Source organism: Echinops telfairi, unplaced genomic scaffold, assembly GCF_000313985.2.
Source record: "Echinops telfairi isolate 266 unplaced genomic scaffold, ASM31398v2 ScPeMD7_7468;HRSCAF=8506_0, whole genome shotgun sequence".
Classification (NCBI taxonomy): Eukaryota; Metazoa; Chordata; class Mammalia; order Afrosoricida; family Tenrecidae; genus Echinops; species Echinops telfairi.
The window spans coordinates 32869800-32885354 of NW_022111369.1; the positions used below are offsets into that span (position 1 = coordinate 32869800).

The window sequence follows — 15555 nt, forward strand, 5'->3', positions numbered from 1 at the left end:
AGGCTTCCCTTTGGGGAGCTGCACGGAATTTTACACTAGTTGTTGAAATAACAAAGTTCACTGACTCTTTGTTATTGATCTTGTTTTTGTTGTGGACTACATATTTATGAAATACTGTTGGTAGAAAATGTGGTCTATAGTAAAAATCTTACTACCTTGCTCCATATTCCCTAACAAATTTATAATCCAGTTCATCTCATGAAGCTAAAACGATGCATGCCACTTTTGCTGCCCTCAATTCCTAATATTATCGAGTGGAAGCCGACTTATAGTGACATGATAGGGTAAGGCAGAACTGTCCCTGTGGATTTCTGAGACGGCAACGCTTTATAGGAATCGGAAGCCCCATCTTTCTCCTGTGGAGTGGCTGGTAGTCTCATACTGCTAACTTTGCTGTTATCAGGGCAACGTGTCACCGTACCACCAGGGCTCCTGCCTAATCCAGCTTTATTTCAAATGAATTGCACTGCTGATAGGCAAGATACACACACACACACACACACACACACACACACACACACACACACATACACACGCACACACACATATGTGGAGGTTGTGGATTGTAAAGAGGCCCTGGTGGCATTGTCAGATTTAGTGGAACTTAACAATCCTAAAAATTATACTTTAAAATATATATGGAAATAATATTCCCGTTAGCGGACAGATTCTCACTTAGATCTCTGATATATTTAGTATAAAGCTAAAACATATTAAGCATGTTCCAAGGGTCTATTTCTATAAACATTTAAATACAGCTTCTCTAAGGAAGAATATTGTCAGTATATTTGCAAATGATGAAAAATTCAATTTTGCATATAACACATATAGATACTTTCCTCTGGATATTTTTGGTCACTAAACTATGTAATCCACAAAAGAAAAAAAAAACATGCTAACGTGCTTTTAACTCTTTAAATGAAAACACAAAACATTAGCAACATCACTATCAACAACAAAAAACCCACTGCTGTAACTGTAGGTCTTGAAGCTCTAAGTACACTCATGCACACTGAAAATCACCAAGTAAATGTCGAGGGTTCATTAATATGTTGCCTTTGTAATATCTGCTTTGTGTTCACAGTTTTAATAACATTTAATTTTTGTGGCATTACTTCAAATGTATGACTCCCACGGGGTTTCCAAGACTGTAAATTACTATGGGAGCAGACAACCGCGTCCTTCCACTGCCCAGCAGCCAGTCGTTGTGTACTGCTGCCCTTTCAGTACTAGCCCAACACCCACCATGGAGCCACTAAAGCTTCACTCTGTACCTCGTTGCTTTTAATTGGCATTTTCATCATTAGAATTTTCTAATTGCTTTACATTGATGGGATAAAATAGTAAATATGCAAGATATGGCATTTGAAAGATGAAATTGGTGGACTGATTGCATTTAGAAATGTGTTCCTGAAGATCAAGTCCATTCATAGAAGAGCAGTGCAGAGAGTAAATCAGGCGGTGTCCCCCCCACATACAAAGTCATCCCTGAGCTGGGCAGCTCCTGCCCTTGACTGAAATACTCTCCATTTATTTTCACTGGCTGTCAGACCCCAAGTTCGAGGGCAAGCTCTCTCTAGGCTGCCTACTAGGTGGATAACATCTGCCAAAGGGGAAGGAAACTTAAAGTTAACACCTAACACGGTATTTATAATGGAACCTCTTGAGACAAGTCCTTTGACTCGCATTAGTTCCAGCTGATATTTTTAATATTCAGTGCCCCTTCCCAAGGAAGAAATAATATCACAGAATCTCAAAATTAGAAAAATTGACATTGACTAGCTCAAAATCTCTTTTTATTTATAATCCTTGGATCACACAAGCCAGCGTGCTTCTGTGTGGACCGAACTGATGCCTCACTTAGATGGCTGCTCATTTGAAGCCTGTAAGGCTCCAGGTGCTGTTCTTTCTGATTTGGGGGCACTGTCTGATTCCTTCACCACACTTTCTTTAGCACCCTTATCTTCAGCGATCTAGGAAAGGGAATTGGATCAGAGTTTAAATTCTGAACACCCAGTCTATAGAAGGCTAAGGATGACAGTGGAATGCTTCCAGTGAATTCCCTCTGACTATAGTTCAGGGGTGTGCATAGCCTTACTATCACACAGAGAGCATTGTAAAGTCAATTAGGACAGATGCAGTTTGCTTAAAATATAACACCTTACCATTTGATCTCCCTTTTGACCCATTTTAAATTTGTTCCAGTGCTTAATATTTTCTACTTTCATTGTGATTAAGGTATTTCTCAATTTCATTTTGTCATTGTTGTTGTTTTAGTTAGTTGGCCTGTTTCTTAATTTTTGCTTTGTATGTTTTTTTCTGTATATGAAATTCAGATAAACTTATACACAGTAACTAGATTAATAATTACTGAGGGACATGGCAGAGAAGGTTTGGGGGAAATGGGGAGAGTGGGGAGCTAACTATAATTAAGAAGAAAATGTTCTAAAATTTATTGTAGTAATGATTGCACAAGTCAATATTATTGAATATTGAATTGTGTATGAATTATATGCCAATTAAAAAATCTCATATGATTAAATTATGAGTATTGATTAAATGATAATTTTCTTGATAAACACAGTAGACTCCTAACATTGACAAGGAAATGTTCCAAAACTTTATAAATCTTTAGAACCATGAATACAAAAATGTTTGCATAGAAACTATATGTTATGAACTTTTAGGCTCACTAGATTCACTCATGAAAAGGAAAATCACCAAGTAAATGCTAAGAACTCCTTAATTCTATAATTTGTGCTAATAATTTCAATAGCATTTCATTGTTTATGGCATTACCTCAAATTTCTAGTGAACATTTGGTACAATAATTTTTATTGTTGCATAGCTAAAAGGAAATGAAACTATAGAAATATTCTTTGACTGAGAAGGAACAGTGTTGCTATATAGCTAGTTTGATGTAAAACCACTTTAATATTTTCACTAAAACTATTTATCTTATTGGGAAAGTGGAGCAACACTAAGAACCATGAGGTAATATAATTTTGAAGACAGAAGAGTTCTTCTGGAATTAGGATGTTAAATTGGATATTGGTTACAGGAGAAAGCTCAGAAAATATAGAGAATGAAGCATGAGACAAGTAAGTGTCTTGCCCAAAATGATGCAGTCAACATAAGCAGAGTAATTGTTACAGTCCTACTGCTCCTGATGACTGATCGATGCTGCACTCAAGAAAACAAGAAAAAAGTCTCTTAACTAAGCACACCCATTTCCCACACTTTTCAGTCTATCCTTGCTATCTCCAACCCTGCACCCACTCTAACATTGGGGATCCTCTCCAAACACTCATCCTCTAGAGCAGTGGTTCGCAACCTTCCTAATGCCACGACCCTTTCATACAGCTCCTCATGTTGTGGTGACCCCAACCATAACATTATTTTCGTTGCTACTTCATAACTGTCATTTTGCTACTGTTAGGAATTGCTTTGTAAATATCTGATATGCAGGATGTATTTTCATTGTTACAAATTGAACATAATGAAACAAAGCACAGTGATTAATCACAAAACAATATGTAGTTATATATTGTGAAATATGCATGTGTTTTCCAATGGTCTTAAGTGATTGCTGTGAAAGGGTCATTAGATGCCCAAAGGGGTCGCGACCTACAGGTTGAGAACTGCTGCCGTAATGCATAAAGATCATTGTGCCTTTCTGCTAAGCTTCCAAGCCTTACAAGGCAGCCTTACCAGAAGGTTCCATGATCTAGAAACCTTACAATAACAGTGTGTTAGACTAAACACTGAAGCATCCTGACATAGTGTGTACATCTAAAAGAGAAGAGTGTACTAAAAAAGTTAAATGTTTACATTTGTAAATAAATTATAACATTTGGAGGTGGTGGCTTAGTTGGTTGCACACTGGCCTTTTAACCACAAGTTCAGCAGCTTAAAGCCACCAGCCACTTGTTGAAGAAAGATCAGGCTTTCTAGTCCTGTAAAGATGTGTAGTCTCAGAAACTCATGGTGACCGCTCCACCCTGTCCTGGACATGCCTCTGAGTCAGGGTTGATGCAAGGGCACAGAGTTGTGAGCTAAGCCTTGCATACTAACTGCCAACTAGTCTTCAGAGCGCCAATTCCAACTCACGGCCTCCCCATGCTCATCATAATAGAACTGTGCTCCACAGATCTTTCAATAGCTGATTTTTTTAAAATCACTTAATTGGTGGCTTTTCCAGCTCTTATAACATTTCACACATCAATTGTAGCAAGCATGTTTGGACATATGTTGCCATCATCATTGGCAAAATATTTTCTACTTGAGCCCTTGGTATAAGTCCTCTTTTTTCATCTCCCTTCCCCATGCCCCAATCCTCATGAATCCTTGATCAGTTATATTTTGTTATTATTATTTTGTATCTTACACTGTCTGTTGTCTCCCTTCACCCACATTTCTGTTATCTGTCCCCTTCAGGGGGATGGGGGAAGGGCTATATATCCAACCTTGAGATGGGTTCCCCCTTGATCCCCCTTCCCGCTCTCCGAACATCCCGCTACCCTGATGATACCTTTCTTGAAATTAGTCCCAAATCTCCAATATTTTTTCACCCACTTTTGTTAAGAATTTATACCATGAAATAAGGTTCATGAAATATGGTAATGTTTTCTATAATCTAGAAAAGTTAATGATTGATCACATGAATAATTCATTTACTGGCTATAGCATTAACACTATGAAGATAAAAACCGGTGGATGTGTCTCTTTCTTAAATAATGATAACTGTATTCTCTATCTAGTCAATTGGAACAAGTATGCTTGCTTTTTCATTGTTAATTCATTTTAGTATCTAATAGAATGACCTAAAATATCGATAAATTGATAATTGTGAATATATATATATAGTGAATATATATATATAGTGAATATATATATATATAGTGAATATATATATATCTATATCTATATATATATATATCATATATACTTGAGTATAAGCCAACCAGAATATCAGCTGAGGCACCTAGTTTTACCACAAAAACTGCATTAAAATATGCTGAAGGCAAAGGGCATTTATAGAGGTCTAGATTAAGACATGTACATATGCAAATATATTTATATGAGGATGGGGAAATAGATCTATGTGCCTATATTTATAGGTTTAGTATTAAGGTAGCAGAAGGACATTGGGCCTCCATTCAAGTACTCCCGCAATGCAAAAATACTTTCTTCTATTAAATTGGCACTCTATGATTGGTTCACCTTCCCGACATAACCGCTGAAGACAAAGTGGGTGAATAAGCAAATGTAGTGAAGAAAGCTGATGGTGCCTGGCTAACAAAAGATATAGCGTCTGGGGTCTTAAAAGCATGAAGGTAAACAAGCAGCCATCTAGCTCATAAGCAACAAAGCCCACATGGAACAACATATCAGCCTGTGTGATCACGAAGTGTCGAATGGATCAATGAAGACAAATGGGTGCATAAGCAAATGTGGCAAAGAAAGCTGATGGTGCCTGGCTATGAAAAAGTATAGCATCTGGGGTCTTAAAGGCTTGAAGGTAATCAAGCAGCCATCAAACTCAGAAGCAACAAAGCCCTCATGGAAGAAGCACACCAGCCTATGCAACCACCAGGTGTCGAAGGGATCAGGTATAAGGCATCATCAGAACAAAAAAATCTTAACATAGTGAATGATGGGGGGAGTGCGGAGTGGAGACCCAAAGCCCATGAGTAGGCCACTGGAGATCCCCTTGCAGAGGGGTCTCAGGGAGGAGACGAGCCAATCAGGGTGCGATGTAGCAATGATGAAAAATACAACTTTCCTCTAGTTCCTAAATGGTTCCTCCTGGCTCCCACTATCATGACACGAATTCTACCTTGGAAGTCTAGCTAGACCAGAGGATGTACACTGGTACAGATAAGAACTGGAAATACAGGGAATCCAGGGCAGATGGTCTCTACAGGACCAGTAGTGTGAGTGGCGATACTGAGAGGGTAGAGGGAGAGTGGGTAGGAAAGAGGGAACCGATTACAGGGAACTATATGTGACCTCCTCCCTGGGGGACATATAACTGAAAAGTGGGTGAAGGGAGACGTTGGACAGGGCAAGATATGACAAAATAACAATTTATAAATTATCAGGGGCTCATGAGGGAGGGGGGAGTGGAAAAATGAGGACCTAATGCTGGGGGCTTAAGTGGAGAGGAAATGTTTTGAGAATGATGAGGGCAATGAATGTACACATGCACTTTACACGGTTGATGTATGTGTGGATTGTGATGGGAGTTGTATGAGCCCCTAATAAAGTGATTAAAAAAATAAAATAAATAAAATAAAAATGTGCTGAAAAACAGCTTATACATGAGTATGTATAGTATATGTCTATATATATATGTACACATATATATATACAACTAGGAAACTCCGTTTTATCCTATTTATGTTTATATTTATAGACCCTCTTTTTGTCCCCATTGATACTGGGTTGATATCAATTTTTTTTTAAACCAAAAACTGTAACACGATGTTGTAGTAATTATTTACCTAAGACTTATGAAAGCTACTCAATTTAATATGATTTAAAAGCTGGAGGAGTTATGTCAATAATTTTGAAATGACTGTCTATTATATCCACAAAGGATTTTCTAATTCATATGTACGTATAAGCTATTTTTTTCTGTTTCTAGCTTATTCTTCCAAATCCTCTATTATGACCATATAGAACTTTAGATTACAAAACAAGAGTGTGTTCAAAATATCAAAACTAGACTGAGAGAAGATGCTGTCACAAGGCAAATTTTCTCTAGTTCTTGGCTGATAGGTCCCATTTTCTGGATATATATTTTTAAATACTTTTCCTCAGTCTGACTGCTCTAAGGAATATTGTAAAACAGAGGCTTATAGGAGATTGAGCACAGGTGATACTTTAGAAAGTTTGGAAATCTGATCTTTGTTCTACCTTTCCCAGGGTAAGGGCAAAGGAACCCTGGAAACTGACAGAAAACGTCTTTTTTATCTGGTGAAATTCCAACAAAATATTTGTCTAAAGCAACTGAAGGACCTTCAGGGAGAATGGAAAGTAAATGCCTGAAGGATTCAAAAAGGTTAGTGCAGTCATGTGGTTAGAGCACTTGACAGGAAGAAGACCTACAAAGAGAGCCGCTTGAAATGAAAAGTTAGCTTCTTTAAACATGCTGCCAATAGGGCCAATCCTGGGGCGGGGTATCACAGGTGGTGAACTAGAAGGTCGTTGATGAAGAGGAAGACCTTCACTGAGATGGAGTGCCACAATGGCTGCAACAATGGGTTTAAACAGAGCAACAGTTACGAGGAGGACAGAGGACTGGGGAGTGTTTTGTTCGGTTGTGCCTTTGCTTGTTAGGCTATGAGTCTGAACTGACACAAGAGTATCTGAAACAGGAAAACATATAGAATTAGACAATCAACAGAGAGTGGACCCCTTCCCCAGAAGAATGTACTACAGAGGACAGCACTGCCCAAGGAGAGGGGCAGGTCTGTTCAGGGCATGCACAGGAGCAAACTAAAAGGGAAAGAGAGAGATGAAGAGAGAGAGAGCAAGCGAGGACTGCAACTTGGCCCACTAAGCCCCAGGGACAACATTCCTGCTCAGAGCAGCCAATGCACAGAGAAGACAGGCTGTCCCTTCACTGAGCCATAGTGCTATGCGGGACAACACTGGAGACACAGTGAGGGAATTGTGCCTGACCTAACACCCTCACCCTTTGGGAATGAAACATGAAGGGAGCAAAGCAGAGCAGCAAGGGGATCAAAGCAACAAAGTCCCCAAGGAATCCCCAAAATAGATTTCATGGGGCAGGGCTTAGTACCTTATCAGACTCAATCAGAAAACATTTATAAGGGTCAGCAAACAGACCTGGAATATTTATAGGCTTTTTTTGGTTTTGTTTTTTCCATGCCTATCTATATAAAATAAGCAGGATAAACAATCCTGAGGAGAAAACAACAGGACTGGTGGTTCTGATGGGGTGGGGGGTATAGGGATGGGAGAGAGGGGGAGGTGGGGGAAAGGAAAGGGGGCACCAACAAACCCAGGGACAAGGAAAGAGCAAGTGATCTAAAATTGATGGCGAGGAGGGCATAGAATTCCTGGTGGGGTTTGATCAAGTGCAATCTAACCAAGAGGAATTACTGAGAGCAGAATAAAGGTCGAACATGATAGTGAGACAGGAGGAAAGTAAAAGGAAACAGAGGAAAGATCTAGGAGGCAAAAGACATCTATAGGGTTAGAAACATAGGCACGTACATATGTAAATATATTTATATAAAATAATAGGGATATAGGTCTATGCATACATATTTATATGTTAAGTATTAAGGTAGCAGACAGACATTGGGCCTCTATTGAAGTCCTTCTTCAAAGCAAAAACACTTTGTTCTAATAACCTGGCATTCTCTGATGCTCACCTTCCTGACAAGATTGCTGAAGACAAAATGGGTGCATAAGCTAATGTGCTGAAGAAAGCGGATGGTGCTCGGCTATTACAAGATATAGCTTCTGATATTTTAAAGGCTTGAAGATAAACAAGTGGCCATCTAGCAGGGAAGCAACAAAGCTCACATGTAAGAAGCACAACAAGGTGTCAGAAGGATCAGGTATCAGGCATCAGAAGACCCCAAACAATCATGTCAATGTGAACGAGGGGTGCTGGAGTGGAGACCTAAAGTCCATCTGTAGACAACTGACCATCCCCGCACAGAAGGGTCACACAGAAGCAATGAGCCTGCCAAGGTGCACTACAGCACAGACAAAACATACAACATTCCTCTAGTTCTTTAATTCTTCCTCTCCCCCACTATCATGATCCCAGTTCTACCTTACAAATCTGGCTAGACCAGAGCATGTACACTGTTACAGATAAGAGCTCTTGACACAGGGAATCCAGGACAGGTAAACCCTTTAGGAACAGTAATGGAAGTAGAGATAGCATGAGGGTAGGGGGAAGGTGGGGGAGAAAGGTAGAACTGATCACAATGATTGATGTATAACCCTTCCTCCCTCCACCGCAAGGGGGATGAACAACAGAAACGTGGGTAAAGGGAGACAGCAGACGGTGTAATAATAATTTATAATTGATTAAGGGGTCACTAGTGTGAGAAGGTATGGGAGGGAGGGGAAAAATTGGAGCTCAAGTAGAAAGAAAATGTTTGGAAATGATGGTAACATATGTACAAATATGCTTGATACAATTGATGTACAGATTGTTATAAGAGCTTTAAGAGCCCCCAATAAAAGGATGAATTAAAAAAGAAAGAAAGAAAATAGGTCTGTAAAGGCCCATTTATATTCTCTAAAATTTTTCCATTGAGAATCTTGCTTTATATTGGTTGCCTGCTAACGGATTTTCTCAATGGATCCCACTGAAATAAAAAGAAATGTTCTGGAATTGAAAAATATATATAACAAGAATGCTGGAACATCTGCTCTTTGTCATTCTAAGAAAAAACAAACAAGTATAAAAAATCTATCAAAGCAAGTACATAAAAATATATTACGGTTATTTAATCAGGAAGCACTTTTTCACTTCCAGGAAATGATGATCAACCTTGTGTTCCTTGAAGGGTAAATGTTAGCAGGGAGTAAGGAGAACAGAGATGAAAAAAGAAGTGTTTAATGGAATAGAGACCATGGTGAATGACCTCAGGGTAAGAAAACACATTCTGAGACTGGGAAGTCACGAAGGCTTTTTGGTAAATCTCTGAATTTGTGGACCTTAAATTACCCCAGGAAGATAACAGGAACTAGAATAGAATGGAAGCCTGATCAATCTTAGTGGCTTCTCATAGGGCCCTGTGATCCAAGACTGTACAAGGCCCCGTTTGGCACAGAAGCGTCAGAGCCACCCATTGTGGACACTGTGGCCTGGCCCTCATCCATTTCAGCCAGGTTTCTGTTAAAGAGTCCTCCACTGGACATTTTAACACAACCCCAGGCTTAAGGGGACAGTGGGGGTGGGAGGGATGAGATAAGCAGTGGCACTGATGGAAGATGGAACATGATTTTCAACATTTGGGTGACTTAGGTTGCAGGATGTAAGGTAATTAGGAAAACAATAGAACTATTGTGCACTGCAATAGTAGAGGGATTTAAAAACTGATCCATTTACAAATATGAAAATTTTACAAAAGGTAAAAGGCTCTCCTACTTGAAGACATTCTTAGTAGTTGGAAATAGCTTTCAGACACTGAGTTCTTATGAATTGGTTGAAAAGGAAAAATATAACGAATTTAGAAGAGCATAGTTAGGATGTCTATTAATCTAATTAGGTGAAAGCACATTTCTTCTCGCCCCCCCCCCCATCATCTTAAAAATGTACAGTTTAGGATTAGGATTGGGAAAACATCTTTTGTTGTTGTGAAGTGCCATCCAGTAGGTTCTGATCCATAACAACAGACTGAAACACTGGCCAGGCCTGCACCATCCTCACATCTGCTCCTGTGCTTGAACTTATGACAGTAATCTTCCTCTTCATCATTTAATACCTGAAGTACACTATTACACCTATTTTATAGGTGGAAAAAGGGAACTAGAGATTACCAAATTGAATTTATAGAAATAGTAATTTAATGAGTGATCTCTTGAAAAGTTAAGATCTGTCACAATGTATGTGATTTTTTCTATATAATATGTTCCCCTTATGTAAGACTTTATCTTACACACTTTGGACAGGAGAGGCCAGTCCGTGGAGAAGGACGTCATGCTTGGTAAAGTAGATGGACAGTGAAAAAGAGGAAAACCCTCCTGAGGGCCACTGATTTTCCACCTTTGTCTCACTCTCAAATTGGTATGTCCACTTGCCTCTTGCTGCTGCAATCACTAGCACTGGTTGAGCTGCATGCAGGAGCCAGGAGGCACTTTACAGTAATATTTTTGGAATAAAGTTAAACAGAAAGCTAATGTTACAAGACTCAAGAGACATACATGAGATTGTATGCTGCTGCCGACAAGGCAAAGCATACACTGTCATAGAGTAACCTTTTCAGATATAAAGAGCCATATCTACTGGCATCAAGTCGATTCCAACTCATAGCGACCCTATATGGAATTTTAGAGGTTTTATAGGTATTTTTAACAGTTTTATTAGTATTTAATCTACATATCATACAACTCAATAGCTCAACCATATCTAGAAGGATTGTATAATCTTTATCACAATCAATTTTAGAACATTTTCTTTTTCCCTGTACTCATTGTTTTTCATGTAATATGTTTTTCAATTTTGGCAAAAAATACATACAACAAAACATTCACAAATCCAATAACGTCTACATGTATCATTCAGTGCCATCAATTATACTCTTCATGTCATACAACGATGATTGCCATCCCTCTCTGCATTGATCCACCACCATGAAAATGAACTCAGCAGCCCCTAAGCAAAAATCTCCCTCCTTCACCCATGGTAGCAATAGGTCAGGTTTGGTTTTTCTTTCTTCTTCTTCTTCTTTTAAAAAAATTTTTCTTGGTATACTATTCCATTTCCAAAGTTAAACCACTTCTGAAAAGAGTTATGGCCTTGTAAATCTTTGTAGGAATAGACAGCCTTATCTTTCTCTCAGAGTGGGTGTCAGGTTTGAACAACCAACCTTGTAGTTAACAGCCAATGTTTACCCAACATTACCACCAGGGCTGTTCTTAAGAACAGCAAGGCGTCTATAAGCTGATAGCAAACATGTTTATAAGACTCTTGCATTATACGTTATAGGAGTATTATTCCTTTATATGCCTGGCAGCACAACCTCTGATATAAGAGACATGAGATACTGGTGTTGCATGAAGGAAGCTGGTAAGTTTGTTATGTCTCATTAAAATTGGTATTTCTGACTTTACTATAACCTTATAGGACCATCAATATATATGCAGCCAGATGATGCTAGAAAGGAGGACATGCGGTATGTGGCTGTACATGACTGCCGACCACCATTGCCAAATGCAAAATATACTCAACAATCACCCTGCTCTACAAACTGAAATGCAGTGAAATTTATTGGCAGAAAGACTTGCTTCCTTGTTTAAAAGCAATGACAGATTCCTCTACATGTATCTTCCTCTGTCTAGAATCTACTCCAAGCCTCACGTGATGTATATCAGTAAAGTTCAAGACTGATGACTTGCAACTGATTGAATTTGTACCTTCTTGCGTTCAAGAGGGGAAACATTTCATTGTGAACCATCGTTGCTATGGACCACCTGTTGCTGTGGGCCACCTTCGAATCAGCTCCCATTCATTACCGAATCAGTCTGCTGTGATCTTTGGCTGATTCTTAAGATGTAGATTGCCTGGCCTTTTTTCCTAATCCATCTTAGTCTGGAAGCTCTACTGAAACCTGGCCATGCATCACAGCATAATGCAAGCTTTCACAGACAGAAAGTTGGAGAAGTTTGGTTTTCTAAATTTAAAATTAGTGCTTACTGAGATATTTTAAAAATATGTTCAAAGAAAAGATTTAAACGAAGTGCGTGGTGGGGATGGAAGTGATGCAGTGTAGCCTGATGTTGCTGTGAGTTGTCATTAGGCAGCTGCAACTCACAGCACACTTAGTATATCAGAAAAAAAGCACCACCCACGTCATCGTGATAGCCAGTGTTTCCTGTGACAACATGGCTCCTGTGGGAACATGTGGGTGGAGTTTAGCCTGTTGATAAGGTCACAGCTTGATTGGAGGGCAACAGAGGTAAGTGACTCCCTGCAGATGGGCCATACTCTGTTCTTTCCCCTTCCTATCGATAAACCATGGAGCTGTGCTGAGACCTGTGAGAACCTGGGAGAATCTTCCACCACCACTGGATCCACAAGACTGCATGCGCTGGCCATGCTGTTCCTGCATTTTGCATCATTGCATGTGCTGCATCAGTCTGAAGAGGGATTTATGGCCTGGTATCAGACTTTGGGACTAATATCAGGCTTATGGACTTGATCTGGATGGGGCTGGGATGTTTTTTAATATACAATTATGCTCTGATATAAAGCTCTTTCATATGCACAAATGAGCATCACTGGATTTGTTTCTCTAGTCAACCGGGCCTAAAACAGCCACCATTTCAACTGTCAGTCTGTTTGAGCCCATGGTTAGAAGTACCATGTTAGTCCACCTTAGTGAGCGTCTCCCTCCCTTTTGCTGACCTTCTCTTTACCAAGCATGATGTCTTTGTCCTGTGAATGGACCCTCTGATGAGACGTGCAAAAGATAAACAAGATGAAGCCTCACCAGTCTCACCTGTTAAGGAACATTCTGGCTGAACTTCTTCCAAGACGTGCTCGTTCATTTTTCTGGCAGCCAATGGTATAGTCAATATTTTTTTATGTCAACACAATCGACATATGTCAATTCTTCAGTTTTTAATTGTCTCACTTTGGCATGTAGAGAAGTTGAATGAAAATACCATGGCTTGGGTCAACCACACCTTACTTATCAAAGAAACACCTTTGGCTTTTAACACTTTCAGGAGGCTTTGGGCTGCGGATGTGCCCAATGCCAGATGACTGCTGCATGTTCAAGTGGCAAATAAGGAGATGTCTGGAGCTTAGGAGTTAGCATAAATAGCCTTCAAAGAATCTGGGAAGCCGTAGGCTTGTACAGAAACTTCTGTCATTATGTACACATGAACATTTTTCTGAGGAGATTATCCTGAATTTTCTTTATACTACCAAAGGGCTGGACAGCATTGTCAAGGTTTGGGCATTGCTAGGTGCTGGCCAGTCTCTTCCTCTTGCAACTCAGAGTTGATGAGCGTGACTCTTTGTGGAGTGGGCAAAGTTAATGAGCACTAATGAGATGTTAACAAAAGGCCAAGGGAAAAATCTGAGCTCAGGAAAATTACATTTTAATGCTGTGGCACACCTGAGTGAAATAATTTCAATCACAAAGCCTTTGCTCCTAATAAGGAGTCTTAGGACAGCAGGGAAATCATTTGTGACCAAGCCAAATTTTAATATAATTCCTACTCCACACCACTGAGTGAATTTTACATCTTTCTATTCCAGATGGTGCCATTTGATCCAAGGTTTACTCCTCGGGATGCTCAGTTAATTCAAACCGCTTCCCTCTTTGTTGATGGCAGAGTTGTGCTGCACAGACGACTCGGGAACAGATGCCAGTGCATTTGTCAAAGCGACTGCAGCCTCGCGCTGACTGTCTGTGCTCCGAAGGACGATTCCATTCTCAGCCACACAAACTCTCCCAAGTCTGGACTATCATCTCTGTCTTTACGGTGTTTTTCACAGAGAGGCAAAGGGAAGGGGTGAGTGAGAAGGTGAAGGGGTCAGGGGGGAGAAAATAGTAAGATCCTTGGTCAAAGTCATTTACTTTGACAGGAATAATCTGCAGTGAAGCAGTTCAGCAGACAGAGTCAAATGCAAAAACATCAAGATGATATGTTTTTATGAGGCTTCCCTGGTAAGTCTCCAAGACAGGCTCCCTTATCAACATGCGTTCCTGTTTTCTATAATCTTGCAGCTGCGATAAACGTCTGTTTCACACCTTTGTTCTTGTTTGGCCAGCATATATCTGTGACTGAGAGAGGACTGCATATTGATAACCAGAGAAGAAAGGAAAGGCAGGGAGGGGGTGAGAAGCATTGATGAACGTGGAAACGATAACCAAAGCGAGGGCCAGTTTTTCGTCACACGCGCAAATCTACTTAAAGCGTTCAATTAAAAAAGACAAGGGGGGTGTGTGCCTTTAAAGATTGACTATTCTTTGGCAATTTCTAAACATAGGGGAAAACAAATCTGGAGAATAGCTTAGAATAGATAACATTCATAAAAAGCAAGCCAATAAATGTTTTGAAAAATATAAAACCCCATACAAATGGAATTTTAAAAAAATGATTATTCATGGTAACTTGGAAATGTAATAATTTGTGATAACATGCATAAAAACTTAAAAAAACTTCATTGAAGCAACTCATTTGAATTATAAACCTGAGCCACCTATTCCAAAAGCACTTCTTTTAAATAAGATATATTCACTTACATATTGTTTGCTAAAATACTTATCTGTCCTAAAGAGAACACAAAAGTATCTGAAGACAGATGATTTCCATTGAGCTAAATTATAATGCGCTTTTCCAGCATTCCATTAAAAGTCCTGTTTTATGTGGTGAGACAGGATAAGGAGGCAAAAGTTGAGATTTGAACAGGGAATTCCCGGTGCCCAAGACATTTCAGGACTACACTTCCCAGAACCTCTTGATGAAAGTTCTAGAATATCTTATGCATGCAGGAACTTTCAAAAAAGCTGGATGTGTGTGTGTGTGTGTGTGTGTGTGTGTGTGTTGTGGTAGGGGGTAGAGGTGGAGCAAGAAATACTCGGGCTATCCATGTAGACTAGGTTAGGTTTTCTTCCTCTTAGGAGCGCCTAAATAGAATTCTTTTGTGATCCGCTGTCTTCCAAAAGTAAATTGTGAGATGAGAGCCTAATTATGGTAACAAATGCAGTTATGTCTGAATTTCACTTAGAACAGTGGATTCTAACTCCGCAGTCCTATGGGATAGTAACAGCACAAACACAAACTCATCACCATTGACACGGAGCGACCCCCTGTGGGTGT

At 39.6% G+C, this 15555-nt stretch overlaps 1 protein-coding gene across 1 annotated transcript in view; it reads right to left on the reverse strand.

Moving 5' to 3' along the window:
* The window catches only part of ARHGAP24 (Rho GTPase activating protein 24), a 518143-nt gene that overhangs the window by 238716 nt on the left and 263872 nt on the right, over window positions 1–15555 (reverse strand). The window lies entirely within an intron of this gene.